The sequence below is a fragment of the Phocoena phocoena genome, chromosome 13, assembly GCF_963924675.1.
Source record: "Phocoena phocoena chromosome 13, mPhoPho1.1, whole genome shotgun sequence".
In the NCBI taxonomy this organism is placed as follows: domain Eukaryota; kingdom Metazoa; phylum Chordata; class Mammalia; order Artiodactyla; family Phocoenidae; genus Phocoena; species Phocoena phocoena.
In genome coordinates this window covers 83,058,846-83,071,198 of record NC_089231.1, presented here as the reverse complement: position 1 = coordinate 83,071,198, position 12,353 = coordinate 83,058,846, and positions in this window count along the sequence as shown.

Sequence of the window (12,353 nt, the reverse complement as noted above, 5' to 3'; positions counted from 1 at the left end):
TGACCAGGGATTGAAACTGGGCCCCCTGCATTGGAAGCTTGGAGTCTTAACCACTGCACCACCACAGAAGGCCCGGAGGCTCTGCTTTAGAAGGACAGATCCAACTAGCATCCCACAGTGACTTGTGCCCTCTGTATTCAAGTTCACTCCATTTTCACCTCTCAACTCTATTTAGGAGAAGATTTTTTCTCCCAAAACCACCTCTTTTTTTCCCCAAAATATATATAGAAACAGACCCACAGACATAGAAAACAAACTTATAGTTACCAAAGGGGAAGGGGAGGGAAGGATAAATTAGGAGTTTGGGATTAAAATATACACACTGCTATATATAAAATAGTTAACCAACAAGAACCTATTGTATAGCACAGGGGACTATACTCAATATCTTGTAATAACCTATAATGGAAGAGAATCTAAAAAAAGAATACATATATATGTATATGTGTATAACTGAATCACTTTGCTGTACACCTGAAACTAACACATCATAAATCAACTGTATTTCAATGAAAATTTCTTTAAAAACCCACAAAATATATATATTAACACATTCATATGAAGTGATCCTCACGATTATTTCCACATCTTGTATCTCAACTTTCCGCCTCTGCCCCTCCACTTCTGAGGGATGCTACAGGCACGTGCTTGCTAGTTGTGGTTCTCCACGTCATCTCCAAATGGAGATAAGGTCAAGGACTCCTATCATTTGAAAAAGACTTTGATTGATTCTGACACTTCTCTCTGATCTCCCCAACTTGAGAATCATTGTTTTATCACTCATGTGTCTCTATAAAGGGCTGTCTTTCCTCATTTTTAAAGTTTTTTAAAAAATAAATTTATTTATTTATGGCTGTGTTGGGTCTTCGTTGCTGCGCTCAGGCTTTCTCTGGTTGTGGCGAGCAGGGGCTACTCTGCGTTGCAGTGCGCGGGCTTCTCATTGTGGTGGCTCCTCTTGTTGCAGAGCATGGGTCCTAGGTGCACGGGCTTCAGTAGTTGTGGCACACGGGCTCAGTAGTTGTGGCTTGAGGGCTCTAGAGCACAGGCTCAGTAGTTGTAGCGCACGGGCTCAGTTGCTCCGCGGCATGTGGGATCTTCCCGGACCAGGGCTTGAACCCATGCCCCCTGCATTGGCAGGCAGGTTTTTAACCACTGTGCCACCAGGGAAGCCCTCACAGTGGTTTTTAATATGCATCTCCATAATGACTGACTAATGATGTTGAGCATCTTTTCTTGTGATTATTGGCCACTTGTATATTTTCTTTGGATAAAGATCCATTCAAATCCTTTGTCTATTTTTAAATTGTCTTGTCTGTTTGAGTTGTAAGTTTTTTTTATATGTTCTGAGTACCAGCCCCTTGTCTTATATATGATTTGCAAAGGTTTTTTCCCATTCTGTGGGTTGTCTTTTCACTTTCTTGATAGTGTCCTTTGACACACAAACATTTTTATTTTTGATGAAGTGTACTCTATTTTTCCTTTGGTTGCTTGTGCTTTTGATGTCATGTCTAAGAAACTGTTGCCCAGTCCAAGGTCATGAAGATTTAGACTGGTTTTCTTCTAAGACCCAACATCATTTACTGAAAAGATTATTCTCTCCCCACAAGAGTATTGGCATCCCTCTCAAAAATCATTTGATAATAGGTTTATAGGTGTGTTTCTAGATCTCGATAGACTAGAATTCCATTGATCTACATGTCTGTTTTAATGCCAGTATCACACTGTCTTGATCGCTGCAGCTTGGTAGTAAGTTTCTGAATTGGGAAGTGTGAGCCCTCCAACTTTGTACTTCTTTTTCAAGATCGTTTTGGCTATTCTGGGTCCCTTGCATTTCCATATGAATTTTAGGATCAACTTCTTCATTTCTGCAAAAAAAAATATATAGTTGTAACTCTGATAGGGATTGCACTGCACCTTGTAGGTCACTTTGGGGAGTATTACCATCTTGGCAATACTGTCTTCCAATCCATGAACACCGGATGTCTTTCCATTTATTTAGGTCTTCTTTAAATTTTTGTCAACATTAAAAAAAAATTGAGGTGAAATTTACATGAGATTAACCATCTTAAAGTGTACAATTCAGTGGCATTTCATACACTCACAATGTCACGTGACCACCATGTATATTAAGTCCCAAGAACACCGTCATCCTCCCAAACGGAGACCCCGTACCCATTAAGTACGCTCCTGCTCTCCCTCCCCCGACCACATCCAATCTGCTTTCTGTCTCTATGGATTTGCCCGTTCTGGATATTTCACTTATATGGGCTCATACAGTGTGCGGCCTTTTGTGTCTGGCTCCTTTCACGGAGCACCATGTTTTTGAGGTTTATCCATGTAGTAGCCTGTGTCAGTACTTCATTCCTTTTCATGGATGAATAATAGTCAACAATGCTTTACAATTTTCAGTGTAAAAGTCTTAGACTTCCCCGATTAAATTTATTCCTAAGTATTTCCTTCTCTCTGATGCTATTGTACATGGACTTGTTTCTTCATTTTTGGGTTGTTCATTGCTAGTGTCCAGAAATGCAGCTGATTTTTGTATATTGACCTTGTGTCCTAGGACCTTGCTGAACTCATTTACTAGCTCTTATGTGTATGTGTGTGTGCGTGTGTGTGTATCCTTTAGGGTTTTCTATGTTAAAGCATCGTGTCATCTGCACAGAGAGAGAGTTTTACTCCTTTTTTCCAGTCAGAATGCCTTGAGTTTCTATGTCTTGTCAATCTGCCCTGACTAGACCCTCTGGGACAGTGTTGTCCAGTCCTAGTGAGAGCAGGCATCCTTGTCTGCTTCCTCTCTTAGGTGGAAAGTATTCAGTCTTTCACCATTAAATATGTTCACTGTGGGGTTTTCGTAGATGCCTTTATCAGGTTGAGGAACTGCCCTTCTACTGCCAGTCTGTTGAGTGCTCTTATCATAGAGGGTAAGCCTTCGTTTTCTCCAGTGTAAAAAGAGGATAATTATCCCCACCATATGGGGTCTTTTGAGGATAACAACAGGTTATGTAAAGATGTCTAGCCTGGGGGCTGGCACGTGTCGGCTGTTACCATTTGCAGGAGGCGCTATAGTCAGACTCACCTGGGCCTGCAGCTCAGCTTCGCACTCCGTGATGATGCCCTTGGGCAAGTTCTGTGACTCTCTCAGCCTCAACTTCCTTATCTCTACAGTGGGGATAATCACAGTACCTATTTCATAGGGCTGTTGCATCATCCCTGGCAGGTAGCAGTAGATATGACTTAGATCATAAGCTCAGGACACCAAAGCTTTGTGCTCAGGTAGATGACTGATAAAACGAGATGTGGTTCCTACCTTAGGAAGAGGTGATGTAATGAAAGCAGTACTGACATTTACAGCACCAAGCAAAAAAAGGTAGCATGTGATGTAAGTGACAGAAATGGAGCACTGGTGGTAGTTCAGAGTCCAAAGTGGGGCGGACCAGGCCAGGGCAGGCTACGGAGAGGAGGAAGCATCGGGCCTTCCGGGGGGCGGGGGGAGTGCTCGCAAAGGAACAGAGGGAAGAAGTGCGGGGTGTGACTGCACAACCACAGGCAGTTCGTTTCGCCTGGAACCTGTAAGGGGAGACAGTGTCAGTGCTGAGCTGAAGGCCAGGCTAAGGGCAGGGCTTTGTTCTAAAAGAGCAGTAAGTTCTCAAGGGCTGGGAGGGGGCAGATTTTTTGACAAAAGGATGGGTGTGGTGGGAAGCTCCATGCTATTTCCTGAACTTTTCAGGCCAGAGCTGGGAAGTTTCACTGGGGAGTAGCTCAACTCTGACCCGTACCAGCTGGGCCCTAGGCGAGGCCCGGGACCACGGTCAGCGACGTTCTAGAGAAAGAATTCACAGCACAGGATCTGACAAATGAAAAGGGGGCGGGCAGGATGCTGTGGGGAAGGAGAACTAGAATGAGTCCAGTGTCCTACAAAGGAGGATGGTCTTATATGACATCACTTATATGTGGAATCTAAAATATGGCACAAAGGACCCATCTACAACACAGAAACAGACTCATAGAGGACAGACTTGTGGTTGCCAAGGGGGAAGGGGGGAGGGAGAGGGATGGACTGGGAGCTTGGGGTTGGTAGATGCAAACTATTACATTTAGAATGGAGAAATAACAAGGTCCTAATGCATAGCACAGGGAACTCTATTCAATATCCTGTAATAAACCATAATGAAAAGAATTTGAAAAAGAATGTCTACATGTGTATAACTGAGTCACTCGGCTGTACCGCAGAGATTGGCATGACATTGTAAATCAACTACACTTCAATAAAAAAGAAAGGGAGGATGGTCTTAGCAATGCCTTAATAAAAACGGGGAACTTTGGAAGAGGGGATGGGGGAGAAGGTGGGAAGGAAAGAAGAGTAAGAGGAGCTGACACTGGAGATGCTGATTATAAAACAAGCGCCCTGAACCCCTACAGTGACCCAGTGGGGCAGGCGGAATTACCGTGGGGATTTTTTTTTTTTTGGCCACGCCTCGAGGCAAGTGGGATCCTAGCTCCCCAGAAAGGGTTCAAACCCACGCCCCCTGCAGCGGAAGCACAGAGCCTTAACCACTGGACCACCAGGGAAGTCCCCAGGCGTAATTATTGTCCACATCTTACAGATTTTCGGGCCCAGAAATGTTGTCACTCGCAAGGCAGTCGGGAGCTAAAGGGTGAGGAGTTTGGATTTTTCTCTAAATGCGGCAGGAAGCCTCTGGACCATTAAGCAGGAGGAGGACGGTGTGTGGTAGGTGTCTTTAAAAGGATCGCTCTAGCTCTGGGGGGAATTGATGACAGAGGGCAGCGAGAGGAGGAACGTGGGAATGCACGTTGTCCGGACGGGTGGTGGCAGTGGGGGTGGGGAGAAACGGCTGGGTTTGAGCTGGTTTGCGGGACCACTGACAGGACCTCCTGGTAGATCAGAGGTGGGAAGCAAGGGAAAAGGAAGAACGAGGGTGCCATGTGAATCTCCGGCCTGAGTGACTGGGCAGATGGCAACGCCATGTAGGGAGATGTAGAGTATGTGGGAATGAACGCGTTCTAGGCCAGGGAGGGTGAAAGCTAAAGGAAGGCTGGTTATGAGGAGAGAGACTTGAGACGCTTCTGCGGGGAGAGGAAGGAGTCAACCGGAAAAAGAGAAAAGTGCGCGGGACGGAAGAGGCCACAGACGAGCAAAAGCCCCAGTGGAGAGGGAGGGAAGGTTCCATGCAAAGGCAGGTGTGGCGTCTGGTCAACGTTTCTTCCCATGAGACGTGCTCTTCCCTGCGGGTCTTGCCCCCTCTGCATGGCTGACTCTTGTCCTGCTGGGTCCTGGCTCGGGGGCCACCTTCCAGGGGCCTCTCACTGACCCCCTCCCTGACCCCCTCCCCGACCCCCCAGCAGTCTCCCTGCAGCTCCTCTACGGCACCCCGTGCTTCTCCCCACCCCTTCGTACCAAGACAGACTTTTGTCGTGTCTCCAATAAACTCACCGTGTGTCCCCTGAGCTGAGTACAAATTCATCCTTCAGCACACGTGTCTTGATCAAAGTCTGGAGGAAAGAGAGAAAGCTGGGGGAACTTGTGGCAGGTGTTGTGGCGGGGCATGGAACTGGAGGATCCTTTGTCTATGGGGGGTGGGGAGGGTGTTCAGTTATGCTGGGGACTCAGGAGACACCGATAGGTTGGAATCTGGGCTGCGGGACAGATAAGGGGACAGGTGGGAAGGCCCCATCCCCGCCACAAACCTGTAATGGTACCAACCAGCCCTGTTCAGTCACATCCCCCAGGAGCGACAGTCAGTCAGACTAGATCAAGAGGTTAGACTGTTTGCTGTACAAACCCATATAAGGCATGAAAGTAGACACTTAGAAAGCTTCTCCCCTTCTCTAAACAATAAGGGTTTTCTAGCTAATGATTCAGTGAAACAGAAAAGCTGATCAATCAGAACTCCCTACGCCCCAGGTTTCTCATCAACTGTGACTTGGTAGTTTTCAAAGCCTTCGGGAGTTTTCAAACGACCAACGTTGCAGGCGTAGATGCAATTCTGGAAACAAAAGCACATTTACTATTAACAGATGAAATCCATATGGTGTCTGGGATTTGCTTCAAAATGATGGCGGTGGGGGTGAGTTATATAGCAAACAAAACTGGCCCTGAGTTGGTCATCGTTACAGTGTATGACGGGTAGGTAGGGGTTCACTGCACTGCTCTACTTCTGGGTGTGCTGGAAATTTTCTGAAGTAAAAAGGTAAAACACGCATTGAGTATAATCCCAGCAGCCTACACAAGGCTAAATTCAGAGCTTGACATACAAAACAGAGCTACTAAAGAAGGTAGACTGTGTTCTATAGAATCAAGTCCACATCCAAGATGATACGCTCTCAAATGCCATTTGGTGACTATTCTAATCATATCTACAACCTGAATTACTGAAGTTGATGTTTTATATTAAGTATGTAATCATAGGAGCCAACCTTAAACCCTGCAGGACACCCACTTGAGCTTGAGCTCTGCACCTGCTGCTTGCCTGCTCCCCCCCACCCCCCGCCCCGTCTCGTCAGGCTCCCCACACCCTCCGCCTGTCTGACATGGAGGTACTGAAGGGGCCGCCGGGCTGGTGGAAGGGCCTGGGGCTGAGGGCCACTGGGCAGGTGCCCTGAGCACCTGCTGTGCTGGTTCTGAGCTGGGCACAGCAGTGGCCCTGGGCCTCTTGTTCTGATGGGCCTCAGAACCTGGCGGGGAAGATAAATGATAATGACAAACATGACCAGCATCCGGAGGAAATACAGCTGCTCTGAGGTCTGACTTGATGTGTGCACGTGTGTGCGTGTACGTGGGCGAGCGTGCATGCACCTGTGTGTTGGTGGGAGGAACATTAGGGCTGCTTTCTGAAGAACTGACATTTAAGGATTGAAATGGGAAGAAAGAATAGGAGCTATTCAGGAAAAGGGGTGGAGACGGGCAAAGGCCTGCACAGAGGAAAGAGGCCTTGGGAAAACCTGAAGAGTGAAACAAAACAAAGCAAGGAATGTTCAAGGAACTGAAAAGAGCAAAAATGAGCTTGGAAAGGCAAGTAGGGGCAGGATGGGTTCAACGGAGCGGGGTGGACTGACCTTTATCTGGAAACCCTTGAAGGGCTGCGTGGAGTCAGTGCTGTGGCCGGACTAGGACTTCCTCAAGCTCCCACTGACTATAAGGTCGAGGCTACAAGACAGAGAAGGGATGGACGACACCATCGTGTGAACTTGAGAAACGATGGCAACTCCGACTTGGGTGATGATGACTGTGGGGCTGGAGAAAAGTGGATGATGTGTTTGGAAGACATTTGGAGGACAAACTCGACAGGACTTGCTGCTGGAGGAGGGGAAGGGGAGGGGAAGGACGTCACGGATAATCCTCCAGATTCGGTGGAGAGGCCCGTTACAGGATAAAAAATGAACCTTTAGCCTTCTGGCTCTGACCCATGCAGCCTCGCCACCTTGGAAACAACTTTGATTTCTTCCTCTATAAAATGGGAATAACCACACCACCCACTCGAGAACTGTCCAGAGTGGGGCATGTGGCCCAGTGCCCGACACTGAGGCAGGGAAGCTCCAGTGCCCTGGTCTGTCCCTCTAGACACTCCGCTCCTCCCTCCCCACTTCCAAACCCTCCCTTCTTCTCCTAATTACACCCCAACTATCTTTAAAATCCCATACCTAACATGGGGCTGGGCTCAAAAAGTTAGAAGAACCAGGCTTCCCTGGTGGCACAGTGGTTGAGAGTCTGCCTGCCGATGCAGAGGACATGGGTCCGTGGCCCGGTCTGGGAGGATCCCACATGCCGCGGAGCAGCTGGGCCCGTGAGCCATGGCCGCTGAGCCTGCACGTCCGGAGCCTGTGCTCCGCAATGGGAGAGGCCACAACAGTGAGAGGCCCGCGTACCGCAAAAAAAAAAAAAAAAAAAGTTAGAAGAACCAACTGGACACCCACTGATGAGGTCAATGGAAACCGAGTTCCTTCTAGCCTCAAGGAGTCCATGAGCCACTCACCTCTCTCAGGGTCCCTGGTTCTCACGGCCCCAAATCTGGCTTTGTGTCATGAAGACTTTTTTCCTCGGGGGAGGCGTGGGGGGTTGATCAAACAAGGGCCTGCATATGAACCCACTGCATCTTAGGAGATATGGATCCGGGCAGTTGTTCAGTGAAACAAGCCAGCAGCTCTGTAGAGGGGCCGGCAGCCTGAAAGGGGACAGCACGGCTCATCTTACAGTCACCCTGCCCAGCCCCAAGGAGCTGGGGGCACAGGAAGATGGTAGGGCTAAAAGAAAGGCTTTTAGATTAAACAGAGATCATCAACATCTCAGCACAATAAAGGGACATCTCTGCTGGTCAACTTCCCAGCATTTTCTGTCTACAGTGTCGGGTCAACAGTCAGCAGCCCCCCACCCCCCGCCCCGGGGCATCACCGCAACGCAGCCCCCCCCCTCCCCCGCCCCAACCCTGTGCTGAGGCCAGTGCTGGCCACGCTGGTGATAACCTGTTCTTTCTGGGCACCGGACGCTCGTGACTTCATGTGACCCTCGTGCCCACCCTGTAAAGAGGGCAGGGAGGCTGCTGCTTGCCCGAGTTCCACACAAGGAAACGGGTAGTTTTGTACAAGTACCCCTGGACTCTGTCCACCTGGGAAAGGCCTGGAGCACCTGGCCCTGGTGAGTTCACGGGCAGAATCTGTCCTGTCGGGCCTTTCGGCGGAGGCCCCTCTTTAGGACTGCAGTCTTCTAGGGCCACCTCCGGGGCCCCACTGCCTCAGGCCTGTCTCCTCACTCCCAGCCCCTCGGCTCCAGGCTGCACCCACTTCCCCCAAGGCTAGCACGAGTGAGTCAGGTGTGAGCATCACTCAGCTCTGATCTCAGTAACATCTCTTCCGCTGCTCAACAGGGTAGCAAAGACCACACAGCACAGGCTTTTCAAAAAAATACGGCTTTTTATTGTCTTGGATGCAAATATAGTTTTTGAACTGCATTGTAGTGTTGAATACAGCTGGTGGAAACTCGCTTTTCAACAGTGGAGCATAAAGGGCCGTCTCTGGATGGCGCAGGCCTGAGGGAGCCTCCGATTCACAAAACTCTTCTTGGGTTTTGTTTTTCTGCCCACAAGGGGTGACTGTCTCCTACCGGAGGCCTGACACAGTCACCAGAGCTCACAACAGAAAAAATGAACCATTTATACAATGAACTGAAACCCAAAAAAGGAAAAGAACGTGCTGTTTCAGCTGTGGCGTTACAAAACAAGCAAAACAAGCTGTGTGAACAGATTCAGTTAAAGCAGCAGCAGGGCACCTCGGGCTGAGGCCGTGGTCCAGCTCCCTCGCAAGAAACACAGCCTGGGCTTCGTGTCTCCCTGGTTGAGCCCTTCCTACCTTTTAACTGTGGGATGTAAACTCTACGAAAATGCATCAGACTTCAGTTTCTCCCAACCCTCTCCACAACCTCAACTCTTGACAGTGGCGCATCTCCGTTCAGAAACCCAGGAGAGAATTCTTCAAATTAGTGACGCCCAGGGTTGACTCTGGAACCAAAAGTTGGACTGGGAGATGGAGCTGAATTTTGCTACATAATTATAAAAGAATTTCACAAAAATAAAATTCCATTAAGTAAACACCCACAAACACACACGCAGGGCAAGCGCACACGTGCACGCACACACACACACACGCACACGCATAGTGAAAGCCAACATTCAACAGGAAAAGTTCCCTTTTCTTTATCAAAGGCTTATTTTCACAAGCCTCGACAGGAAACAGCCCTGTGTGGTGAGCTGGGAAAGCCAAGGCGTCAGAAGGAAAAGAAAACAGGGCAGGTGATCTGTGTGGAGGCACCCGGGGGGTCCTGAGGCTTCTCTCTGCTCCTGGAGCCCCTCCGATCCCCACACCTGCCTGCTGAGCGGGTCAAGGATACGCGACCACTGAAATGTACGTGTTGAAGGTCCAAACTCCTCCACCCTCCACCCTCGCTGTCCTGTCCTGTCATCTGTGTTCAGACATGGTGACAATCCTCTTTCATGTACGAGGCACCAGGGGCATGGAGCCAAAGACCCCCGCCCACTGCTGCCCTTGAGCCCACACTGGGGCGCCCCAGCTCCCTTCCTTAGCAGGCCCGCCACCAAGGAAGCCAAGCTGCTCTGACAAGCGGTGTTCCAAGCCTGCCCCCCTGCAGCCCAGATGAGATAAAACAACCGAAGTGGGGCAGGTTAGCCAGCGCGGGGCTGGGTCCACACTGAGCAAGTGTGCAGGCCGCGGGCAGACAGGCCCCCTGGACAGCCCCAGCTCCACCCTGATGAGCCCTCGTTCAGCTGGACAGTGAGAACGTGTGATCTTGAAAACGACGACGAGCCTGCCGCTCGGACTCACTCATCCAGGTGGAGAGCCGGCTGTACAGGGAGGCGAGGCCCAGGCTGAGAGGAGGCCACCGCACCCCTTCACCTGGGGAGGGACAAGGGGTTTGGCCCCCACCCTGGGATGCCATGTCCCCTAAGAATCGAAGTTTCTCTTTCTATCGGCCAGAGCAATAACAAGCTGGAGGGCTGAGCGCTATCTAGAAAGGGAGGCGGGACCAGGTCACAAGGACAGAGTAGAGGGAGCTGGGTGCACGAGGTCACCCGCAGAGCCCTGCCAGTCCCTCCCCAACGAGACCTGGTGCTCACATCGACACTGACTCCTGACGCCGGGGCTGCTTCTTCCCTTGTGCCCTGAAAACCCCAGCCAGGTTGGGGGCCTGGTGGGAGAGGGGTGACAGCAGGATGTCACCCACCTGAGACCGAGGGAGGGACGGGCCAGCCAACTGCGGAAAGCCCCACTTTCCCTGCATCTCCCACACGGTGTCAAACAGCAACCAGCAGTGGGAAGGGAGGTGACGGCACAGAAAGATTTCACAGAAACACTTTCAGAGATTACGTGCCAGACGGGCTTTTTTTTTTTTTCCTTTTCAGATTGATTTTCTTATTCTCCAAAGTGTCAGCATTTTTAAGTCTCTTTTGCGGGAGGAGGGGCAGAAGGAGGGGTGAAAGTGAGTGTAAACAAACTACAGCATCCACTGGAGGCGGTCGGCAGGGTGGTCCCGGGGTCCCTGCATCCCGGCCTGGGACCCCAGGACAGAGGTCCAGGCTAGGCCCCCGTCTGGCCAGACTCATCAGGCAAGAATCCAAGACAAGAAAACTGCCGGGGCAAGAAACAAACGTGTCTGTAGTAAGAGATATGGCTCTGCAGCCCTACAGCCATGATGGTGAGCACCAAGAGAAACGGATGTAAGGAAATAGCTCAAAACAAAACATGCATCTAGTTAAACGTCTGCTGGGACACACACACACACACACACACACGCGCGCGCACGCGCACACACACACACACACACACACACCCTTCAATGCCTCATACAACCTAACAGCCTTAAATATTTAAAAAAACAGAATCATGAACATTACATCAGCCAAAGGGAGGGAGAGGTAGGCCAGAGAAGGAAGAGGCCAATTTTATATCCCATGGAGCTAAAAAAAAAAAAAAAAAACAAAAACTCCCAGCAAGGGGTGGGGAGAAAGCTAGTGATCTCAGAGAGGTCATGGCCGGGCCGAGCTCCGCGGCCACCACGCGGTTAACGAAGGCACAGGAACTGGGGCGAGGCCGAGGGCTGGACCCTCCACAAGCCCTCATGGCTGGAACGTCTCTGGCTTTCCTTTTTCCCTTTTGAGCCTCACGGAGTTCTTACCACGGTGCTCTTCCACTTTTGAGGGAGACCTCGTGTCCACTCCGGGGCAAGGCTGAGCTCCTGTCCTCCTCCCAGTGGAAATGAAGGGCTGGCCCGGCCTCGTGGCGTGCTCGCGCCTCAGGAGAGCGATCGGAAGGCCTGTAAACACGGGTTCTGGGGAGGTGGAGGGGTGCCGCCGAGGCACCCGTGACGGGGCTGGAGCACAGACGAGGAAGCAGGTGATCGGTCGTGACCCGTGGCAGGGGCAGTGGCACGGCCAGCAGCAAAGAGAGGACCCCGCCTCCGTCCTCCAACAGCTGAGGCTGAGGTGGGGCTGCCTGCCCCCCCGAGCACCTTCCACAGGCCTCCGGGATCCAGCAGGAGCCTCCGAAATGATCCAAGCTTCAGAGGGTGGCCCACAGCGGCCCCTCCTGGGGCCCCTGGGCTCCTGGTCTGCCCAGCGCTTGCCCAGTCTCCGTCTCGGGTCGGGAGGACAGAGGTTGAACGGGAAGGCTGCTGGCCTCTGAACTTCACAGCAGGACGTGAAAAGCACATTCTTTCAATGAGGAGGTACCCCTGGCTGGGCTTCCTGAGTGTTAGAGAGCATCCTTCCATCTGGAGCTGCTCTTGCAGACACACCGAGAGGAGGACGGGCCCGGGACCGCCCCTC